The following is a 24,116-nucleotide window of genomic DNA, read 5'->3' as shown; positions in this document are numbered from 1 at the left end:
AGACAGTATTATTAGGGGTATTCAATAAGTAATGCGACACGTTTCTTTTCTGTAACCTCGTTGTAGTTTACTCAGGATTCCAGTATACCACATTGTTCCCCATTATTTTGGCTAAACATTATTTTTGAACATAATCTCTGTTCAATGCGACAGCCTTATACCACGATACCACACTATTGGCGAATTAACGTCTTAATGCATCAACAACCTCCCCCTTATCCACGTTCTGCTTCCTGAAGATTGCATCCTTCATTGGACCAAACACATGGAAGTCGAAAGGTGCGAAACCTGAGCAGTAGGATGGATGAAGAAGAACAGTCAAGTGAAGTTTTGTGAGCTCTCTCAGGTGCAAAGACATGTGTGAGGCTTGCATTCTGATGGAAAAGGAGAAGTTTGTATTTTTTTTTGGAGACGGACAGGCTGCAGTCATTTCTTCAATTTCTTGAGGTTAGCACAATACACTTCAAGGTTGACCCCTGTAGACTTTACCGACTGAGGGTGCGGTATTGACCTCCTCCTTCGTAGGAGAAGTGGTGTGGCGCCAATCCTTGGAGTGCCATATATGGGGGCCCGAAGTGATGAACTCTTTGTTTCGTGATGACGTTCCAGAAAAAATTGTGACTAACAGAGGATGTTGGACGTATACAAGGGCAACAGGAATGGTCGCAAGTTTGTCTGAGCCGTGGGAGAGCATCATGGAGGTGGTGAAAAAACTCAACTGGCAAACAGCGGAAAGTAGACGTAAACTATATCGTGAAAGCTTAGAAAGTAGCAAGAACCAACTTTAAGTGATGAATGTAAGCACATGCGATTGTTGCCTACGTAACACGCCAACAGGAATCGCTAAGACAAGAAAAGAGCTATTACAAAACTCAAAGAGCCATTGAAGCAATCATTATCACCGTTCTCCATACGTGAATGGAACGGAAAGAATCCCTCATAACTAGCACAAGGGGAAGTATCCTCTGCCATGCACTTCATAGTGGTTCGCAGAATATGGATGTAGACGTAAAGTAATAATGCTTGAGAACGTGCGATGAAAGCTTTTGTTACACGGTCTAAAACATTCATTTCACTTACGCCTGTCAGAGTGAAAGTGAACATAAAGTACATTACCTGCGTCGTAAGAGACCAGCTGATTAAACGCAGTCCATGAGGCGTTACTTCACGCCGGAAGGCAGTAGCTTGGTATGCATGGGACGCCATCTGAGGACACGTTACTGGGTTCTTCGTCACCGCTGGTTCACCTCTCACACACGCACGAACCGGTAATAGGCACCGCTTCTGCTGACGCACGCGTGATGGCTGATTATCCCGTTACGGACGGGCAGTCGGTTTGCAGCGCCGCGCTGGACGTAGAACCTCGTCTGCAAGAAGAGGCGTCTGGCTTCCGAAAACAGGCACTTCTCTGAGGCGGAAATAACATCAGTTCCGCTCGGCTGTCAGAACGTTGTAGAAGCCATCCATACAGGGACGCAGACAGTCCTATTATTCGGTGTGCAAGGCTCCAGATATGCATACAATGTGGCTCGGTTGCAGTTTTCTTTTATCTTAAAATAGGAACCATGGTTGTTTTAGCAGAGAAACTTGCTTTGTTTTACAGTGAAGTGCCAAAGAAACAGGTACACCTGCCTAATATCGTGTAGGGCCCCCGTGAGCACGGAGAAGTGCCGCAACACGACGTGGCATGGACTCCACTAATGACAGAATTAGTGCTGGATGGAATTGACACAATGAATCCTGCAGGGCTGTCCATAAATCCGTAAGACTAAGAGTAGGTGGAGATTTCTTCTGAACAACACGTTGCAAGGCATCAAAGATATTCTCAATAATGTTCATGTGTGGGGAGGTTGGTTGCCAGCGGAAGTGTTTAATTTCGGAAGAGTGTTCCTGGAGCCACTCCGTAGAAATTATGGAAGTGTGGAATATGGCATTGTCCTGCTGGAATTTCCCAAGTCAGTCGAAATGCACGATGGACTTGAATGAATGCAACTGATCAGACAAAATGCTTAGGTACGTGTCATCTGTCAGAGTCGTATTTAGACATATCAGGGGTCCCATATCACTCCAACTGCACACGCTCCACACCATTACAGAGCCTCCACTACCTTCAACAGTTCCCGGCTGACATGCAGGATCCATGGATTCATCGATTGTCTCCATACCCGTACACGTCCGTTCGCTGGATACAATTTGTAACGAGAGTAGTCCGACCAGGCATCAGCAGTCCATTGTCGGTGTTGACGGACCCAGGTGAGACGTAAAGCTTTGTGTCGTGCAGTAATCAAGGGTACACGAGTGAGCCTTCAGCTCCGAAAGCCCATACCCATGATGTTTCGTTGAATGGTTCGCACGCTGGGACCTGTTAATGGCCAAGCGTTGAAATCTGCAGCAATTTGGGGAAGGGTTGCACTTCAGTAACGTTGAACGATTTCCCTCAGTCGTCGTTGTTCCCGTTCGTGCTGGATCTTTTCCCAGCCTCAGCGACGTCGGAGATTTGATGTTTTACCGGATTTCAAGATATTGGCGGTACATTCGTGAAATGGTGATACAGGAAAATCCCCACGTCATCGCTACCTCGGAGATACTGTGTTCCATTGCTAGCTCACCGACTATAACACCACGTTCATACTCACTTAAATCTTGATAACCTGCCATTGTAGCAGCGGTGACCGATTTAACAACTGGGCCAGGCACTTGCAGTCGTATACAGGGTGTTACAAAAAGGTACGGCCAAACTTTCAGGAAACATTCCTCACACACAAAGAAAGAAAATATGTTATGTGGACATGTGTCCGGACAGGCTTACTTTCCATGTTAGAGCTCATTTTATTACTTCTCTTCAAATCACATTATTAATAGAATGGAAACACACAGCAACAGAACGTATCAACGTGACTTCAAACACTTTGTTACAGGAAATGTTCAAAATGTCCTCCGTTAGCGAGGATACATGCATCCACCCTCCGTCGCATGGAGTCCCTGATGCGCTGATGCAGCCATGGAGAATGGCGTATTGTATCACAGCCGTCCACAACACGAGCGCAAAGAGTCTCTACATTTGGTACCGGGGTTGCGTAGACAAGAGCTTTCAAATGCCCCCATAAATGAAAGTCAAGAGAGTTGAGGTCAGGAGAGCGTGGAGGCCATAGAATTTGTCAGCCTCTACCAATCCATCGGTCACCGAATCTGTTGTTGAGAAACGTACGAACACTTCGACTGAAATGTGCAGGAGCTCCATCGTGCATGAACCACATGTTGTGTCGTACTTGTAAAGGCACATGTTCTAGCAGCACAGGTAGAGTATCCCGTATGAAATCATGATAACGTGCTCCATTGAGCGTAGGTGGAAGAATATGGGGCCCAATCAAGACATCACCAACAATGCCTGCCCAAACGTTCACAGAAAATCTGTGTTGATGACGTGATTGCACAATTGCGTGCGGATTCTCGTCAGCCCACACATGTTGATGGTGAAAATTTACAATTTGATCACGTTGGAATGAAGCCTCATCCGTAAAGAGAACATTTGCGCTGAAATGAGGATTGAGACATTGTTGGATGAACCATTCGCAGAAGTGTACCCGTGGAGGCCAATCAGCTGCTGATAGTGCCTGCACACGCTGTACATGGTACGGAAATAATTGGTTCTCCCGTAGCACTCTCCATACAGTGAGGTGGTCAACGTTACCTTGTACAGCAGCAACTTCTCTGACGCTGACATTAGGGTTATCGTCAACTGCACGAAGAATTGCCTTGTCCATTGCAGGTGTCCTCGTCGTTCTAGGTCTTCCCCAGTCGCGAGTCATAGGCTGGAATGTTCCGTGCTTCCTAAGACGCCGATCAATTGCTTCGAACGTCTTCCTGTCGGGACACCTTCGTTCTGGAAATCTGCCTCGATACAAACGTACCGCGCCACGGCTATTGCCCCGTGCTAATCCATACATCAAATGGGCATCTGCCAACTCCGCATTTGTAAACATTGCACTGACTGCAAAACCACGTTCGTGATGAACACTAACCTGTTGATGCTACGTACTGATGTGCTTGATGTTAGTACTGTAGAGCAATGAGTCGCATGTCAACACAAGCACCGAAGTCAACAGTACCTTCCTTCAATTGGGCCAACTGGCGCTGAATCGAGGAAGTACAGTACATACTGACGAAACTAAAACGAGCTCTAACATGGAAATTAAGCGTTTCCGGACACATGTTCACATAACATATTTTCTTCATTTGTGTGTGAGGAATGTTTCCTGAAAGTTTGGCCGTACCTTTTTGTAACACCCTGTATAGGCGTTGCCGACAGCAGCGCCGTATTCTGCTTGTGTACGTATCTCTGCATTTGAATACGCATGCCCATACCACTTTCTTTGGCGCTTCAGTGTAGAAGGAGTAATAATAATACGGGATTATAGGTCCGTCTTGATGCAAAACACTTTTTAATTTATGTTCTCTGCCAAACTAGTGACAGTTATAATATCGCCATCATCAGTGTTTTTTTTCTTTATTCCAAAACATTCAAAATTAGCATCGTTGTTTACATTACAAAACATTATAACATGATGAGTACTGTTTGGTTCCAAATATTGTACCCTGTGATTTAATTTATAATGTCTTATTTCCTTTAGGTCATAGTATGGTTTCTACTTTTGTTGTCGTTGTTTCTGACTTTTTTTCTGTGTTTTCTTGCCGTTTCTTAGATATACGGCGTGTCATCTGCAACTGTATGAGCGGGTGTTATTAACAAATACGAAACAGTGAAGTTATTTGCCTTAGGAAAGGCAATGAAACACCGAAATTATGTCGGAAATATCGGCAAAACACGTATAAACTCTGCTGTGAGTTAAAGTATACAAGGTATTACAAAACTATACACAGAATACAGTATGTGGAACCAACCAGTACAAATTTAATAATGTTTTGTTTTATCTATAACGATGCTAAGTTTCCATGCTTTAGACTAAAGAAAACCCATTAATGACTGAGATATTTTTGCTGAAACTTGTTTAGGAAACAAAACAATAAAACTAAAGTGTTTTTTATTATGTTGGACCCACAATCCCACATTATTGTTTTTATGCAGTAAACGCCCAACGGAAGAGTTTCAAGATTAAATGTTAGAAGGAGTAATGTTCACTTTAGAAGAGAAATTTGTTTGTTTCTTGTCGAAGAGAAGGTCTGTTTGTTTTAAAAGAAGAGACTCATTGCCTTAAGAGATTTTCCAAGACAGGGGCCTTGTTTTTCATTTGAAGAGCTGTCTTGATAGGTGTAGAGAAGAAGCTTTGTTTGATATGAGAGAGGATTCGTTGTTGTTTTAGAACAGAAGCCCTGGTTTTGGAAGGGGAGACTTGTTTCGGAAGAGTAGCAAAAAAAAAAAAAATATTTTCAGAAGAGTAGTCTGAAACGCGGCCTGCCGCTTGGTTGCTTTGGGGATGGAAGGAGTGGGCAAACGGAGGTTGGTTCAAATGGCTCTAAGCATTCTAAGGATTCGAACCTGCGACCGTAGCAGTCGCGCGGTTCCGGACTGAAGCGCCTAGAACCTCTCGGCCACCGCGGCCGGCTCAAACGGAGGAGACAAAGATGAATTTAAAATTCACTTCATTACAATGACCATCATCCTTAACAAAATGTATTGAAGTTAACAATACAATGATAAATGTCAACCGAAGTTAAACGGAATACGGCTCAATTCCGACGTCACCGCCGGCCGCTGTGGCCGAGTGGTTGTAGGCGCTTCAGTTCGGAACCGTGCTGATGCTACGGCCGCAGGTTCGAATCCTGCCTGGGGCATGCATGTGTGTGATGTCCTTAGGTTTAAGTAGTTCTAAGTGTAGGGGACATGACCTCAGATGTTAAGTCCCATAGTGCTTAGAGCCATTTGAACCATTTTGAACCGATGTCACCGGCTAATCAGAACGCTTCGCATGGTTGACTGGTCAAGAACTGAGACATCAACTCATTTTAAAACACACTTAGATACTGCCATTTATTACAAGAATCTCTTTCCTCTAAAAAAAGAACGACAGTTAAATTTATATTGAATGCAACCAGCTGCCAAATGTCAGTAATTTCTAATAGCGCATGTGTGTTCGAAACGAAGAGGAAAACGTGTACATTAAGGTGATTATCAACAGATCAGATGGTACAAATGGACACGCACCAAAATTTCGTAGCAAAGTGGCCGAGATTTACCGACCGCACATGCGCATAAACAAGAAGTGAAAGCTTTTAAACTTGTCAAGAAATTTACAACTTACACTTGACTTTGAACCCAAATGATTTAAGTAAATGCAAGTGAATTCACACTTGAGCTAGAGGGCACAGAGTGAATTCTAAGGTCAACGATTAAATGATCGGCGAACAGTCGTTCGAGCAACATTAAAATTAATAGCTTCATAAAAATGAAGTTGGTTAACTAGTGACGAAAATGTCGACACACTTTGCACGCGAACCCTCTTCGCCGTAAGCAACAGTTAGGGTTTGCTGAACTAGTTACTGTGCCAAGCAGAAGACAACTCCCGTCAACACATCACAAGGGGGCAGAAGCAATTCACTAATTTCTCAGACAAATTACCAACATCAGATGGCCCATTCAAACGAAGTACAAGGGGAGATTGCAGTGCAGAATAGTTTTATGAACTATAAAATTTAAAAGAGTAGTTCTTAAAAACATAATTACAAAAGCAGAAATACTGAGGGACAACAATGTAAAACATTCAATAATATTTTTCGGGGTTTGTGGCTTCATTGTCAATATCTAAAACTACCGACGTTTCGGTCACTGTTGCAAGTGACCATCTTCAAGGTTAAACACAAAACTCCCTGAAGGTCACTTGCAACAGTGACAGAAACGTCGGTAGTTCTATTTACTGACAATGCGATAAAAAACCTAGAAAAAGTTTATTGATTTTGACAATGGCCGTTGAGGCCTACGTTCATAAATCCAAAACATGCTTGTCCGGCCCCAGGAAATGAGATGTACACCAGCCAGTAGCGCGAGGAGCACAATACGCAGCACCGTCGGTTAAAACCACTGAAGGACGCAGCTCGTAGTCAAGTGGCTAGCGTGGGTGCCTTTGGATCACAGGACTCGGGGTTCCATTCCCGGTCCGGTAGGGGATTTCCTCCGCCCGAAGACAGGGTGTTTGTGTTGTCCTCATCATTTCATCATCATTCAGGAAAGTGACAAGACTGGACAGCGTAACGAGTGGGAATTCTTACGAGCTTTGATACCCACGCAATTGAGCGCCCCGCAAACCAAATATCATCATCATCATCATCGTCATTATCATCTCAAAAGTATTGGCCGCACAGCAAACATCTTACACTTTGTGCGACACAGCGACGTAAATCACCGAAAACAACCAAAACATATTTACCCATAATAAAAGCTGGCAGGCTGCCAGAAAACGCAAGTTGACGACGAAGTGAGAGCCGCCTTCCTCCAGCGCTACGGCGGTAAACGGCATGCTGCGTACTCCGCGCAGCCGATCCCGCTCCGATCCAAGTCGCCACAGCCAGAACGCGCCACGTGCACTAGGAAGGATTGCCGCGACGAGCCACGTATCCAGAGTATGAGGCTACTGGACACTGACAATCCCGGCTCTCTCATCATCCGACCTCACCGTACCGCTGCCGAACCTCAAGAGAACGAGGCCGCTGCCGGCGCGGCCTGTCACGCCGCCGGTCACACACTCTGCCCAAATCGACCTGTCGATTCTCCGCACTGCTCACACTTTCAGCTGTACTACGAGATGAGTATTCGGTTCAGTAAGTGCCCAACTGCCTCTCGGTTTGTAGAGTTAGGTCCCGATGGAAGCAAACACCTTGAATTCCTTTGAGGTTGTTATAAGGAGAAAAGGTAACTGATATATCTCCTGTCTCGACACAGGCCTGAAGTGGTCGTGATTGTTTGGCGTGCGATGTTTTGATCAGAAAAGGTCAATTTCTCATCTTATCTATTATAGCAACCTCCCCAAACAGATCTTCAATGTTTTCAACGGAAAACAGTAGCTTCGTTGCAGCTAAAGATCCACTGTCAGTTCGGGAACAAACCCAGAAATCTGCAAACTGTCTAGTTCCATTTCCGGCTCCCGTCTTAAGGCATGGTCAAAGACGGATGTGCCATAGGATTGTAAACCTCCGCATTAAAATCGCTGTTTCTGACTATGGGAACGGCTGCGATGGCACGGCCACCGTTAAGTTCGATCCGTTTCATTGCGGATCATCTGCCCCGATGCCACTCATTCCGGTTGGATCCTCTCCCCATGGTCGCCATCCCACGAAGGCAAAGCCCACCTGCTACAGTACTCGCTGTCCGGAGTCCCGGTACCCGAAGTGGACAGGCACCTACTCATTGGCTGACACGTCAGAGGGTACACGACAACCCCACCACGACGGACTGGCTACTGCATTGGATTCCGGATACAGAGACAGATGCACTTGATTCGTAGGTGCAAAAGATAACAGCGCACAGTGAAGAGTTAATGCACAAATGCCCGCACTTCTGTAAAATTTGGGAAGCGGAGGTCAAACCCAAGACGGAGACCAAACAAAGGTGAGAGAGAAAACGTTAGAAAAGCGAAAAGAGCGAAAAGCTTTACAAAGAATAGTCAAAATACCAAGGTAAAAACGTGACCAAATAAAAAGACTCCTATTAGTCCCGTCTTAAGACAGGCAAGGAAGAGCCACCGGTTCGTTCCAGCCCCCGACGCCATAGGGACCCCAATTGCCTCTTCCTTGGGAAATTGAGGAACTCGAGAATTTTTCTAATCAAATGAGTGACTGCATGGCAAAGAAACCCTGCTAATCCAAAAATCTTTTTTTTCCCATTTGTATGCAAAAGTAAAATACTGTACGAAAAACAAGAAAGGTTGTACTTCCCAATGACTACACTTTGTTCGCTACGAGACAGTGAGACACTGTATTCCACTCTGCATTCCTGATGCCGAGTTCCGGTCTCATTAACGTGGTAGTGAGCGTGTCGTCCCACTGCTCTCATCACCTGCGCGAATAACACGCCTCGGCCCGCCGCCTGAAGACACCTAGGATGCCCAAACAAGGAGCCACCGCGCGTCCACTCGTCGCGGCAGAGGAGTCAGCAGGCGGCCTCACGTGACCTCCTGGCCACGTGCTGGCTGGCGGGTCACCATTATGCATGCCGGCATTTGCATATCTCGCGGCAAGATCACCGCGCTGCGTCGTTCTTGTTTCTTACCGCGGGATGTTACACAACCTGGATGTAGGAGTCTTCGAGTCATGAACCTTAGCTTTTCATATCCGAGTTTGTCCTGTTTGTTTCTTTACGTCATCAGACCGCCATTTCTAGCACAGCACAGCACAGGTACCGAGCCTTGTATTGACGCTGAAATTTTAATATATTTTACAATGACAATGTGCTAAAAGAGCTGTGTAGATGAGTCAGGAAGCAGTAATCGGAGAACATCGGCGTTGTACATTCTTGCAGGAAGTCATGAACATGCAGATTGTTAACCGACGGTAATACCACTTCACTCATACTGGAGAGCGTTGTTAGTTCCGAGGATACAATTGCCGGTGTGTACGCTACACGCACATGAGCACTTTACCTTCCCATTCACTGAATAGGTGCAGCAACATTTTCTGTGGGGTGTAACGCACGTGTAACGTTTCATACGAATTGGAAAACGGTGCACTTTACTCTGCATCCCTGTACCTGAGTAATTGGAGTTTCATTCAGTAATAAGCTTTCGCTGGCGGTATGTTGATGACCTACATTGTCGACAACCGTTAACACGGGCACAAATCTGGCAAATGAAATGCTACGTGGGCAGCTGTTATCTTACATAATTACTGGTTGTCGCCTCGTTACGGAGCACTGCTAACAGTTTGATTAATCGCCAGTCGATGTCATCATTTGAGTGTTCACTTTCGCGATAGGTGCAGTGTTTATTCGGTGTCGGCTGCGTGTGGGCTTTAGCGGAAGGGCGTTAACGAGTGGTTAGCTTAGTTCTTGCTTATGTGTGGGCGTACCCGCTTCGCAACAGTTATGTGTTTGTCTACCATGCAGTAATTGTTTTCATCCATAACCTGAGCATCCTTAATGTGTCGTAAAACATGTTAACGCTCAACAGTTTACTCATATAACTAGATTCTTGTTTCGAAGAGCAAACAGATGGATTTTGAGTTCTGTGAAAACGAAATAGACTTATTTCTGAGTACGGTAAGAAGGAAAAGATGGCCAATTCATATAGTAAAATGCTGATTGTAGTGGTTTAAGAGTGTGCTGATGCACCGTAACATTATTTATGTTCTACAATTTGTTGTAGTTTTTTTTTCTTTTTCAACATTTTGTTGATACAGCACCAGTGGACTATTATTATCTCGTGAAGCATTTATTAACACATGTCACAGTTGCAGTATATATGTTTGACGACTGGTTTCGAATCAACTGGTTCATTCTCGGACCTGATATACTGAGGCTGTACTGGGTGTCATTACAATCAGGCGCTTTCAGAGCAACCTCAGTAGATCAGATCCGAGGATCAACCGTTGGTTCGAAACGGCCGGCCGTTGTGGCCGAGCGGTTCTAGGCGCTTCAATCCGGAACTGCGCTGCTGCTACGGTCGCAGGTCCGAAACCTGCCTCGGGCATGGATGTGTGTGCTGTCCTTAGGTTAGTTAGGTTTAAGTAGTTCTAAGTCTAGGGGACTCATGACCTAACATGTTACGTCCCATAGTGCTCAGAGCCATTTGAACTATTTGGTTTAAAACTAGTCGTCAAACGTAATTACTGCAACTTTGAAAGATCTGTTAGTAAATAACGCTTCATGACAATTCGTTCTGTTTAATAGAGCGTATGTGATACGCATAAGGGGCGATCGAAAAGTTACCGTTCAAAGCCGTTAAACCAGAATCGATATTCCAACCAGGCAAAATCGACGTGAACATTGGGACAATCATCTCACCGTCGTATGATGCTGAAGATACATGTTTGGTAACACACCATTTCCCTGAAGCGTGAAATGGAACCTTCGGTCCCTCCAAGCATTTTCTAAGGTAATGAATGCAGAGGAGCCTCTGACCGCTCAAGGCCTTTTCTAACTACAGTATGCGCGATAATCGCAAGGGGAGCGATCATAACTAAGGGCAGGTGCTCGATTGTCTCCCTCTTGAGTTTGCGTAACGTCTGTGTTACGACATTTGCGATATGGGGACGCGGCTTAACATAAACCAGAAGCATCCCTTGTCCCGCAACGTTTAACAATCGGGTGTGCCGCCACAAATGCTACCACATACACATTCGACATTGTGCAGTGGATGTCCACCGGTGAATATCCTTCGGCAGCCTCGAAAAGACTAACAGCACTTTCGGTCGTGTTTGGGTGCATTTGGTAATAACGTCGCCTTAGAATTTCCGCATTTACCGCAAGCATGTCGTAAGGACACAAATGCCATACTGATCGCTTGCTTACATTTTGGTACTTATACTCGTGTATCGGCACCGCGTTATATTGCATATGCCTTTACTGAAGCTTTGTGATCGTCCCTTATACGTATTACGGTACAACTAAAACGCCTGTATGGTCCATGACGGATCAAGGCTCCTAGCTTCTCCTCCAAGATCAACTGACTTCAGTCCACTGGATTTTTCTGTCTAGTGTCATTTTAAATTTACGAGACGGGAGACGATATTGCGGGGGGTGGGGGTGTTCGAAGGAATTTATAATTTACTGCAGGGAAGGACGAACTACTGCACCCAAATGCGAGGTCTATATTGGAACACCTTCAATAACAGGTAAAAGTGTACAATAAGTTGTAAAATGTGCTGAAGAAGGAAGTGTCTATTTCTAAGTTAGGGTGTGGATGAAACTTTAAAGCCGTTTGGATGGGGCTATATCCATGTTTAAATGTCAAATATATTTTAGTTACATAGTACGTGAAGTCAATAGCGGCTCGTTTCTGGACGTCCCTTTACTGGAATATGTGTCATTCTCTCGCACTCTCCCTTCGAACAGGCCTCGCAATGTCCAACGGCATAGTCCGACCGCCGTGTCTTCCTTAGCCGATAGGCGTCACTAAATGAATTTATGGAGGGGCGTGTGGTCAGCACACTCCTCTTCCGGCCGTTGTCAGCTTTCACGACCGGAGCTGCTACTTCTCAATCAAGCAGTTCCTCAATTGGCCTCGCAAGGGTTGAGTGCACACCGTTTCCTAACAGTGCTTGGCAGACACGGACAGTCATCGATCGAAGTTCAAGCCAAGTCTGACAGCACTTGACTTCGACGATCTGACGGGAACATGTGTTACCACTGCATACAGTGCCGTTGGCATTTACAATTCTATTAAAGTGTATTACCAACTGTACGGTCTTGCATTTTCGTATTCGTGTGAGAAGTATCAAACAAGCAGGTAGTGAATATACAGAATATGAAATGATTATGAACAACTTAATCTATTTAAATTTTAAAAATTATATGAAAAACAAAGCAGAACATATATGGACGTGATAAAAAATTTCACAGTATGCAGGATCTATACAAGTTGTGCCTAGTATTTAGTTGCACTGATGGCATTCCTATTAGTCAATGCCATTTCCCCTCTGTATGAATGTTGACAACGGCTGAATTTCAAGAGATGAATAGAAGTTCTTTCCACGCCTCCTAGTCTCTATCTTGCGTGATACCCTATTTCTTGCGGTTGTCCTAGGATCTCGCGACGTCTGTGTGCAGTCTGTTTAAATCTATGGGCAGTTTGTTTACAGACTTCCACATAGACCATCACTCTTCACGGCCAGGTGTAAATTCTTCGATTTTTAGCGTTCCGACCTCAATCGGTGAAAGTGGAACCCTGGTAATTTCAGTTTGTTGTATGGCTGTCTGCCCATCAGTTAAGACCCCTTTTTCTCACGAGCTGATAGAGGTATGAAGTTGTGATTTATGTCACGCGCTAACATCTATAGTCCCTTGACGGTGTAAGACATTTAAGTATATACGTCAATCGAATCAAAAGATGCGGACATTTATGTCACAAACTTTGATACTCGCACCTCCCTCATCGAAACCTAAAGGTTACTTCCCAGTGACGTAAAACCATGAAACTTCGCAAGAAGCAAGGTTTCACAGTACAAGTAATGGAAAAATCCAAAAAAAGTTCATCTGTAACTGTGGCCTATCCGTCTGTCTGTCCGTCTGTCAAGACCCATTCTGCTAGGGAACAGGTCGATTATGTTGAAATTTGCATCAAATATTAGGATCTACGGTTCCATGGCGGTGTAAAATATTTAAGCCTCTAGTCAATGCATATTTTGATAATTGCAAACTCTCCCGTCAAAACCTGTTATCTTACCTGTACGCGATCAGGCCCACCAGGCCGCGCGTTGCTACAAATTCCCTTCCACCCTTACTTGATCAGGCCCAACGGGTCGTGCGTTGCTACAAATTTCTTTCTCCATCGTCTTCTATCCATCGCTGCCATCCGAAACCCATCTAACGCTAACTGTTGCAAGTCTTCACAGAGGCCATCTCTCCACCTGCTCCTTGGTCTTCCCCGGCGGTCGCCTACCTGTGGAGTTGAAATCGTGGAGCTTCCGTGGCCACCTGTCGTCTTACATCCGAGGTGCATGACCTGCTCATATTGGCATCTCGATACAGATTTTTTAGCTCACAGTTGGGTCTGATTCTCATTTCAGCAGTCTAAATATTTTACGTGGTGATGATGATGATGTTTGGTGTTTGGGGCGCTCAACTACGCGGTTAACAGCGCCCGTACAAATTCCCAACCATTGCTCCGTCCAGTCTCGCCACTTTCGTAAGTGATGATGAAATGATGAGGACATCACAAACAGCCAGTCATCTCGAGGCATGTGAAAATCACTGAGCCCGCCGGGAATGGGACCCGGGACCCCGTGCTCGGGAAGCGAGAACGCGATCGCGAGAACTGTGTTTTGTCCTCCGAATAAAACTCGTGCACTGGTGGGGAGCGCCATAGATGACCTCGGTTTGAGGAAGGCCGGCGTGTACCAGATTCCGTGTCAATGTGGCAAGTCGTATATAGGTCAGACGATGCGTACCATCGAGGATCGATGCCGTGAACACCAGAGTCACACTCGACTGATGTGTCCGAGCAAGTCGGCGGTCGCTGAACTTTGTTTGTCGGAAAATCACGCTATGGAGTATGAACGCACGAGAATTCTGGTACAGACGTCGAGATACTGGGGCAGCGTTGTTAGAGAGGCCATCGAAATTCGCACCAATGACGACGTCATAAACCGTGTCTGTGGCTATAATCTTAGCAAGGCTTGGGAACCAGCGATTGGGTTAATCAAGAGTAAATCGAGCAAATGTATAGTTGTGACGACCACGGCGGACAGAGCCATCACACCGACGTCATCTCAGACGCCGTCGCAATCTGTTCCACCGCGCGACCGTGGCGCGGGGCGCGGGCGGCGGAGTGAGCGCGCCGCGGGCGGAGGGTATTTAAATCGGCCGCCGCCGCAACCGAACCCAGTTCCCCCTGAGCAGCCATAGTGTACGGATCTCCGTGCCGGCACGTTCACAGGGGCTCAGTCCGTCAGTTCACCTGATGATGGCGACATGTATGATCGCCGAAATATTGTGCCCGTTGGACACTGTAGACCGGCAGTACACCCGTGGATATTTTGATTAAGTTTTTTTTTTTTCCTTTTATAGACTTCATCTTTGCCTGTCGAACTGATGGGGCTTTCACCTATTTTTTTTTTTTTAACAATCATGCAGTGAGCGGAGTATGCTGAATTGTAAATAGTGAACGTATTAGCAACAATGAAACGCTTAAAGATTAAAACATTTTTTAGAAAATTTGAATGCCATTTTGACTTGGATGTCGTACGTGGACTTTGATTAATCAGATCAGCTTCATGTAGATCTGAATATGGGAATGTACAATTTCGAAATCGATAATGTAATACGAATATATTAAATGAAAAATACTTTATTGCAAATTTACTCTTATACAGTTGTCAAAAATTTTCATTGTTACGATCTGAATTATTTAAGTTCTCGCGAGAGAATCTTTTATCAACTGTAGAAACGAAAATTACTTTACTGCCACATCCTGATGGAGGCAGCGATATCTATTGACTACTTTTGATTGTATTCACTGCAGTTTAGCTTTAACAAAGTGTTAATTAATTTGCTTTGGACGAAAATAAATTGATGTAAAGAAGAAAAAATGAGAATTTTTTAAGCCTAGGTCCAATGGAAGTGAAACATTAAATTTAGATAACCGCTGAAACAGCGCTTAATTTGTGATTACTAATTCACGTGGCTGAATGCGTTAAGAGCGGTCCAAAAAACTTACCAAGTTCTTAGCGAGATATGCAGATTTTTAGTGGATAGCGTAGCGTAGAACATCAGATTGGTGTTGCTGGGTAAGTAAGAGACCATAATTGTGATTTATATTGACGATTTCACACTTTTTTTTTTCCTGAAACTAAGAAACAGAAATGTTTAAAAATGCAAGGGACACGAATGTAGGCATAACAGGCATTATTAAAGTTTTAAACATGGCTGCGTGTTCAGCGACCGTTTACAAAGTAAAATTAAAGCAATAACAGCCCTCGGTCGCATAATTAAGTCTTTTGATCTGGTTGGTCGCCACCATTTAGAGTGCCTTCATCAGAAGTACAACATTCAAACTGGCATATCACGTATAAAATAAATATCAAGCGATAAAGCTTTAGTCACAAAATTTTTAAAGTAGAATACGTGGAAAGCAAGACGCTACGGGCTGCTCACATATGTCGAGCTACAGGTAGCATCAGATTCTTATCATAGAGAATAAAAGCTATTATTTTCTTACCACTTTACCTCAACCAGCTCTATATATATATATATATATATATATATATATATATATATATATATATATATATATATATATATATATATATATATAGGGCTATTACAACTGATTGAAGCGATTTCATAAATTCACTGTAGCTCCATTCATTGACATATGGTCACGACACACTACAGATACGTAGAAAAACTCATAAAGTTTTGTTCGGCTGAAGCCGCACTTCAGGTTTCTGCCGCCAGAGCGCTCGAGAGCGCAGTGAGACAAAATGGCGACAGGAGCCGAGAAAGCGTATGTCGTGCTTGAAATGCACTCAAATCAGTCAGTCATAACAGTGCAACGACACTTGAGGACGAAGTTCAACAAAGATCCACCAACTGCTAACTCCATTCGGCGATGCTATGCGCAGTTTAAAGCTTCTGGATGCCTCTGTAAGGGGAAATCAACAGGTCGGCCTGCAGTGAGCGAAGAAACGGTTGAACGCGTGCGGGCAAGTTTCACGCGTAGCCCGCGGAAGTCGACGAATAAAGCAAGCAGGGAGCTAAACGTACCACAGCCGACGGTTTGGAAAATCTTACGGAAAAGGCTAAAGCAGAAGCCTTACCGTTTACAATTGCTACAAGCCCTGACACCCGATGACAAAGTCAAACGCTTTGAATTTTCGGCGCGGTTGCAACAGCTCATGGAAGAGGATGCGTTCAGTGCGAAACTTGTTTTCAGTGATGAAGCAACATTTTTTCTTAATGGTGAAGTGAACATACACAATGTGCGAATCTGGGCGGTAGAGAATCCTCACGCATTCGTGCAGCAAATTCGCAATTCACCAAAAGTTAACGTGTTTTGTGCAATCTCACGGTTTAAAGTTTACGGCCCCTTTTTCTTCTGCGAAAAAAACGTTACAGGACACGTGTATCTGGACATGCTGGAAAATTGGCTCATGCCACAACTGGAGACCGACAGCGCCGACTTCATCTTTCAACAGGATGGTGCTCCACCCCACTTCCATCATGATGTTCGGCATTTCTTAAACAGGAGATTGGAAAACCGATTGATCGGTCTTGGTGGAGATCATGATCAGCAATTCATGTCATGGCCTCCACGCTCTCCCGACTTAACCCCATGCGATTTCTTTCTGTGGGGTTATGTGAAAGATTCAGTGTTTAAACCTCCTGTACCAAGAAACGTGCCAGAACTGCGAGCTCGCATCAACGATGCTTTCGAACTCATTGATAGGGACATGCTGCGCCGAGTGTGGGAGGAACTTGATTATCGGCTTGATGTCTGCCGAATCACTAAAGGGGCACATATCGAACATTTGTGAATGCCTAAAAAAAACTTTTTGAGTTTTTGTATGTGTGTGCAAAGCATTGTGAAAATATCTCAAATAATAAAGTTATTATAGAGCTGTGAAATCGCTTCAATCATTTGTAATAACCATATATATATATATATATATATATATATATATATCAGAACTATAATGCTTCGCAGCCGGCCGAAGTGGCCGTGCGGTTAAAGGCGCTGCAGTCTGGGACCGCAAGACCGCTACGGTCGCAGGTTCGAATCCTGCCTCGGGCATGGATGTTTGTGATGTCCTTAGGTTGGTTAGGTTTAACTAGTTCTAAGTTCTAGGGGACTAATAACCTCAGCAGTTGAGTCCCATAGTGCTCAGAGCCATTTGAACCATTTTTTTATAATGCTTCGCCGTTCAACTGATGCACCAATGTTGTTGTTCAATATGGAGATTGATGAACGTATGACCAATTTCCATCCTTGAAAATCCAGAAATAAAAGGAGAGAAGAAACAGAAATGAACTGAGGAATGTGTATTTCCAGCGTGGATATGGCGTAGTGACAGCAATTCCCGAAAAATTCTAATTCTAAGTAAACCCGAATTTTAAGTATGCGCCTCCTAAACACCTCACACTCTGGCACAAAATGCTATATTATCAACGTTCGCGAGCGGAGAGAGCGTAATATTCGAGGCGTTTTCCCTTTCGTGATGCTTGATAAACAAATAAACACTAGTTGGTACGGTGAAAATATTTATTTACGTCTGCGTCAGTAAAAGCAGAGCCAATCCCAGGAGCGCCATTATGGTGCGTTTGGTGAATGACCACGAACCAAAAAAATAAATTTTTCCTCCACACGGCTTCAGCTGTGTTACGGGCTTCTAGCGGGAGAAACTCTGTTGAGTGGGGCACTCGGAGGTCCACGAGCGCTAAGGGCTCCCTTGCGAGCAGTCCACGCGAAATTAAAACCGAACGTAAATCATTTCCGTAGCGCATAGCCTGCACTAATAAATTTGAACTACAATGTGCGCTTTCCTTTACTGTTTCTCCCGCAACTTTCAGTACAGCATTCTACAAGAGTGTCGCTTAATCATAGAGAATTTTGTATCTATGTCTTTTATTATTATGCAATCTTACATTGTCTACTACTCTGCTAATGGAAATCAGGGTGAGAAATGTTACTGAGAATAAAGGCGCAAGGCAAGGCTACAACTTTCCGGCACGGCTCAAGAAGACGGAAGTGAAAATAAAGTTGGTGATGCACCAGGTTGCAATGCTAAGGTATGCTGGCTATTAGAGAGACAGAACAACCGTTCAATCGAATGAACAGGCTGTTTCACATACAATTCGGATGAACAGCAAGAAAGTATGGGAATACATATACAATGAGTACAAAACTACTACACGTCAACATTTAAGCACAGGTCTCTAGCGTAAAATAGCAAAAAAAAAAAAAAAAAGTTCAAATGGCTCTGAGCACTATGGGACTTAAGATCTGTGGTCATCAGTCCCCTAGAACTTAGAACTACTTAAACCTAACTAACCTAAGGATATCACACACATCCATGCCCGACGCAGGCTTCGAACCTGCGACCGTAGTGGTCACGATGTTCCAGACTGCAGCGTCTAGACCGCACGGCCACACCGGCCGGTGTAAAATATCACAAATAACAATAGCTACAGATGGTATTTTATGTATTTTATAACATCAATCGACAATGTGATGAAATAACAGATTGGAATCCACATGACACATACACTTGTGTGCAGCCATCGCTGAATATAGAGAACAGAGAAAAGTACAGGAATCGATCGCGAAACCCCTCCATTTTCTTACAGCAGATCTAAATTTCAGCTATTACATAGTCATCTTCAGTGCTAAAAATTACAAAACGGGAAAATCAAGAACTACTATAATACAGTTGACAAAGTATCATAAAAGCATATTTCGCCGGCCGGGGTGGCGGAGCGGTTCTAGGCGCTTCAGTCTGGAACCGCGCGACTGCTACGGTCGTAGGTTCGAATTCTGCCTCGGGCATGGGTGTTTGTGATGTTCTTAGATTAGTTAGGTTTAAGTAGTCCTAAGTTCTAGGGAACTGATGACCTCAGATGTTGAGACCCATAGAACTCAGAGCCATTTTAACCATTTTTTTAAACATATTTCACTTATTTGTTCATTTTCATGAAGCACTGGCTAGCTTTATACCTTTCGACATTATAATGCTGCTTTATTCCACATGTTCATACTATAAGCTAATGTATTTTACGAAATGTGTGATTTTTGTTTATGTCCAGAGATGCTATGTTTTATTGTACTGCTTTCGTTCCTTTAAATTTTAATTATTTTGGTCCCTTTTTTTTTCTTTCACTGTACATGTAGTTTTGTACGGAATTGTAAATGGATCTTCTTCCATTAGTTTTTAATGCAAAACTACATGACATGCTATCATGTTCTTACTTTCATCGAGCAGGCTATACTTATGACTCCACAGAGGTGATTTGTTTTCTACGGTTTAACCATTACTTGTGCTTTATTTTTCAGTACAGCTTAAAGTAGTACTCACCGGCAGCCCGACAGAGAGCACCACACTATTATGACATCACTCTTTTTTCCTGTTCAAAAATGGTTCAAATGGCTCTGAGCACTATGGGACACAACTTCTGAGGTCATTAGTCCCCTAGAACTTAGAACTAGATAAACCTAATTAACCTAGGGACATCACATACATCCATGCCCGAGGCAGGATTCGAACCTGCGACCGTAGCAGTCGCGCGGTTCCGGACTGAGCGCCTAGAACCGCTATACCACCGCGGCCGGCTTTTCCTGTTCAACTATCTAAGCAACTCTTTTGTTCATGTTAGACTCCTGTACGCTTTACACCAACCAATACTGTTTATTACGTGTCACTTTTGTGTAACGTAACCTATTGTTATGTGGTATATAATTGTATCGTTCGTATGTTTGCACTTTGGATACGTTGTCAGTTACCTAACATTTGTTCCTGATTTTCCTGTTTCGTAATTTTTAGCACTGAAGATGACTACGTAATAGTTGAAATACAGATCTACTGTAATAAAACGGCGGATTTCGCGATCGATTGCTTCAGATGTATTATTAATTTCTGCTGTCCTTAGAATATTCTTTATTCCTACGATTACTGTCGAGGTAAACAAAAAGCAGTAAACGGAAAGTGTGGACACTGAAACATCCGTAATTTTAATCTTCATTGTCAGTATATGAATAAAACTAAATTACGAAGATCACTAGTATCTCCACTAGTGTGATGTACTTAAACATAGTAAATACAACAAGAACTCAACAAGAACTAGCCATTATAGTCTGTGTAAAAGATGAGTGCGTCACAGTGGTTTTTAAGATAACATCAGTCCTGCCTATGCTCAGTGAGGAGGAATGCGACCTGCCAGGTCGCACTTTTTTTTGTCGGTTTCTTAGACTCTGGTGTTCTTAGGTGCTGTCCTCATATGTCAGAGACACTTATCATGAGAGGAGCTGCACCCAGAAGAACCGACTGATCCATTGAAAAGTGGGTGGGTATGTTCACACCATCAGCCATTGCCAGTGATTACTTGGGCCGTGTCATCGTGCCTATCAGTTGACATAAGAGGATTCCTAACGGTAGCAGGTAGCATCACTATAGCATCACCCGGTGGCCGTGCGGTTCTAGGATCTACAGTCTGGAACCGAGCGACCGCTAGGGTCGCAGGTTAGAATCCTGCCTCGGGCATGGATGTGTGTGATTTCCTTAGGTTAGTTAGGTTTAAGTAGTTCTAAGTTCTAGGGGACTGATGAAGTTAAGTCGCATAGTGCTCAGAGCCATTTAGCATCACCCGTACGTGCACTGTGCCCAGGCGACACTTTCGACAGCGGTTTGCCCAGCGAGAAAAGTTCGAGAGGGGCCGCATCGTGGGGCTGCGAACGCCTGGCCGGTCCTATCATCGTACTGCGCACCACTTCGGTAGTGCGGACACAACTATTGCCCGTTCTAGACGGCAATAGATACAGGAGAGCACGAATGAATGACCTATAAGATCTGGGTGTCCGACACGCACCACAGAGACGGGGAGCCGATGGATTTCCCGCAACGCGCGAAAAAATCAGACGACAACGATAGCAGCTGCTCAGTGATCTGTCCCGCCTTCTAGCAACATTCTAAGTACTACAGTCCACTTAAAATTACTTGACAGTTGACATCTGTCACTCGGCGCTGCAGTGTTGCCACATCGTCTACCGCTCGGTTTAAATCAACAGCAAAGATGGCGGATCACTTCGGAAGCGCTGAAATGTTAGTCACGTAACGCGAAGCGAGGCCTGGCCGGCTAGCCGCGCGGTCTAACGCGCTGCTTCCACAGCAGGAAGACATGCCGGTCCCCGGCAGGATTCCGCCCGGCGGATTTGTGTCGAGGTCCGGTGGCTGGCCAGCCCGTGGATGGTTGTTAAGGCGGTTTTCCATCTGCGTCGGCGAATGCGGGCTGGTTCCCCTTATTCCACCTCAGTTACACTATGTCGGCGATTGCGGCGCAAACACTGTCTCCATATTACTCTGTACGCAAATATTTGGGGTTACCCTCGTCTGGTATGCGACTTTCCTGGGGGGTGGCGAGGGGGGGTGGAATGGGTGGAGGGAAGGGGGGGGGGTCCACTTGTGGCCGAACTGCACAATAACCCTACTAGGTTCGGTGTGGGGCGATGGTAGGGTGGGTGGACTGCTGTGGCCTGTTGTGGGGTTGTAGACCACTGTGGGCTACAGCGGGACGAAGCCTCTTCGTCATTTCGAGATCCCCGTTTCAGTACACAATACACACAAAATGCGGATCGATGTCGGAAGTTGCTGTCATCATGTAAGGCGGGAACTCGAGATTCTCTGTCCACAGGTGATTGCAAGTGACCAATAACTTAACTGTGGAAGACAACGCCTTTTGTAACCCTGAATTTACACCTGTCTCCTAATCTAACCACAACCTCTCTGTATGCAATGTATCCGACAAAATGGCGGTCACAAGTCTGCGGCGGACCTATTAATCACGCTCGCTTTACTCGCGATTAAAGCGGACCTGTACGAGCAAAGTCAAGGCAGAAAAAATTTTGTTCGCGAGCTGACACGATAGTGACAAATAAGCATTGCTGATCGGAACCGATTTACAGCTTATAGGCGACACAGGCAGATTCCAAACGAAGAATGAATGATATGAAGAAAAATAAGAGCAAATAAAAAAGTCACTATGATGATGAAAATGGTGCGACAGCGTGGACGTGAACCGTATGTGCAGTTGACGGACTTTGAGCGAGGGCGTATAGTGGGCATGCGGGAGGCCGGGTGGACGTACCGCCGAATTGCTCAACACGTGGGGCGTGAGGTCTCCACAGTACATCGATGTTGTCGCCAGTGGTCGGCGGAAGGTGCACGTGCCCGTCGACCTGGGACCGGACCGCAGCGACGCACGGATGCACGCCAAGACCGTAGGATCCTACGCAGTGCCGTAGGGGACCGCACCGCCACTTCCCAGCAAATTAGGGACACTGTTGCTCCTGGGGGAATCGGCGAGGACCATTCGCAACCGTCTCCATGAAGCTGGGCTACGGTCCCGCGCACCGTTAGGCCGTCTTCCGCTCACGCCCCAACATCGTGCAGCCCGCCTCCAGTGGTGTCGCGACAGGCGTGAATGGAGGGACGAATGGAGACGTGTCGTCTTCCGCGATGAGAGTCGCTTCTGCCTTGGTGCCAATGATGGTCGTATGCGTGTTTGGCGCCGTGCAGGTGAGCGCCACAATCAGGACTGCATACGACCGAGGCACACAGGGCCAACACCCGGCATCATGGTGTGGGGAGCGATCTCCTACACTGGCCGTACACCACTGGTGATCGTCGAGGGGACACTGAATAGTGCACGGTACATCCAAACCGTCATCGAACCCATCGTTCTACCATTCCTAGACCGGCAAGGGAACTTGCTGTTCCAACAGGTCAATGCACGTCCGCATGTATCCCGTGCCACCCAACGTGCTCTAGAAGGTGTAAGTCAACTACCCTGGCCAGCAAGATCTCCGGATCTGTCCCCCATTGAGCATGTTTGGGACTGGATGAAGCGTCGTCTCACGCGGTCTGCACGTCCAGCACGAACGCTGGTCCAACTGAGGCGCCAGGTGGAAATGGCATGGCAAGCCGTTCCACAGGACTACATCCAGCATCTCTACGATCGTCTCCATGGGAGAATAGCAGCCTGCATTGCTGCGAAAGGTGGATATACACTGTACTAGTGCCGACATTGTGCATGCTCTGTTGCCTGTGTCTATGTGCCTGTGGTTCTGTCAGTGTGATCATGTGATGTATCTGACCCCAGGAATGTGTCAATAAAGTTTCCCCTTCCTGGGACAATGAATTCACGGTGTTCTTATTTCAATTTCCAGGAGTGTATTTGGAAGTACAGGCCATGAATTCTAGCGGAGAGCACATGAACTACTAAAACTAGTTGCCAAACTTCACTGTACAGTGCGCAGACGTAGTAGCTGTCATGGTTTGTGAGTAGTTGTGCTGTGAATTTTTTCGCTGTCATCAAAAGTTTGAAAGGTTTGTGTGTACTTGAATAAAACTCAAATTTCTAACATGTTCTTAGTAGAACTAAGGTAAGGTACGTATTTGGCTTGCTGTTGGGATACCGTTTTACGTTAATTAACGTCGGTTGCGAACCGAACTAACCGTAGGCAAGATCGTTTTTCCCAAGATGGCGAGGGTGGTTATATGGGCCCCTTTTGTTGCTGGTATTATGGGCCCAGTAAAATCAATCAGATATTGTTACTCTTTATGTTTCAGACGCCTCGAACACATCTTGTACCCCCAAAAAAATCGAAATGGCAATCGTGGGACAAAGCAAATATGGCAAATGCTATTGTAGCTATTAAAGAGAAAAAAATGGGGTTGCAAAAAGAGTTTAAAGTGTACTCTGTCCCTTGTTCTACGCTCCAAACGCTTTCCACCGGTTTTACCAC

This window comes from Schistocerca nitens, chromosome 2 (genome assembly GCF_023898315.1).
Source record: "Schistocerca nitens isolate TAMUIC-IGC-003100 chromosome 2, iqSchNite1.1, whole genome shotgun sequence".
Taxonomy (NCBI): domain Eukaryota; kingdom Metazoa; phylum Arthropoda; class Insecta; order Orthoptera; family Acrididae; genus Schistocerca; species Schistocerca nitens.
The sequence above is the reverse complement of the archived record's forward strand: the minus strand, read 5'-3'. Positions refer to the sequence as shown.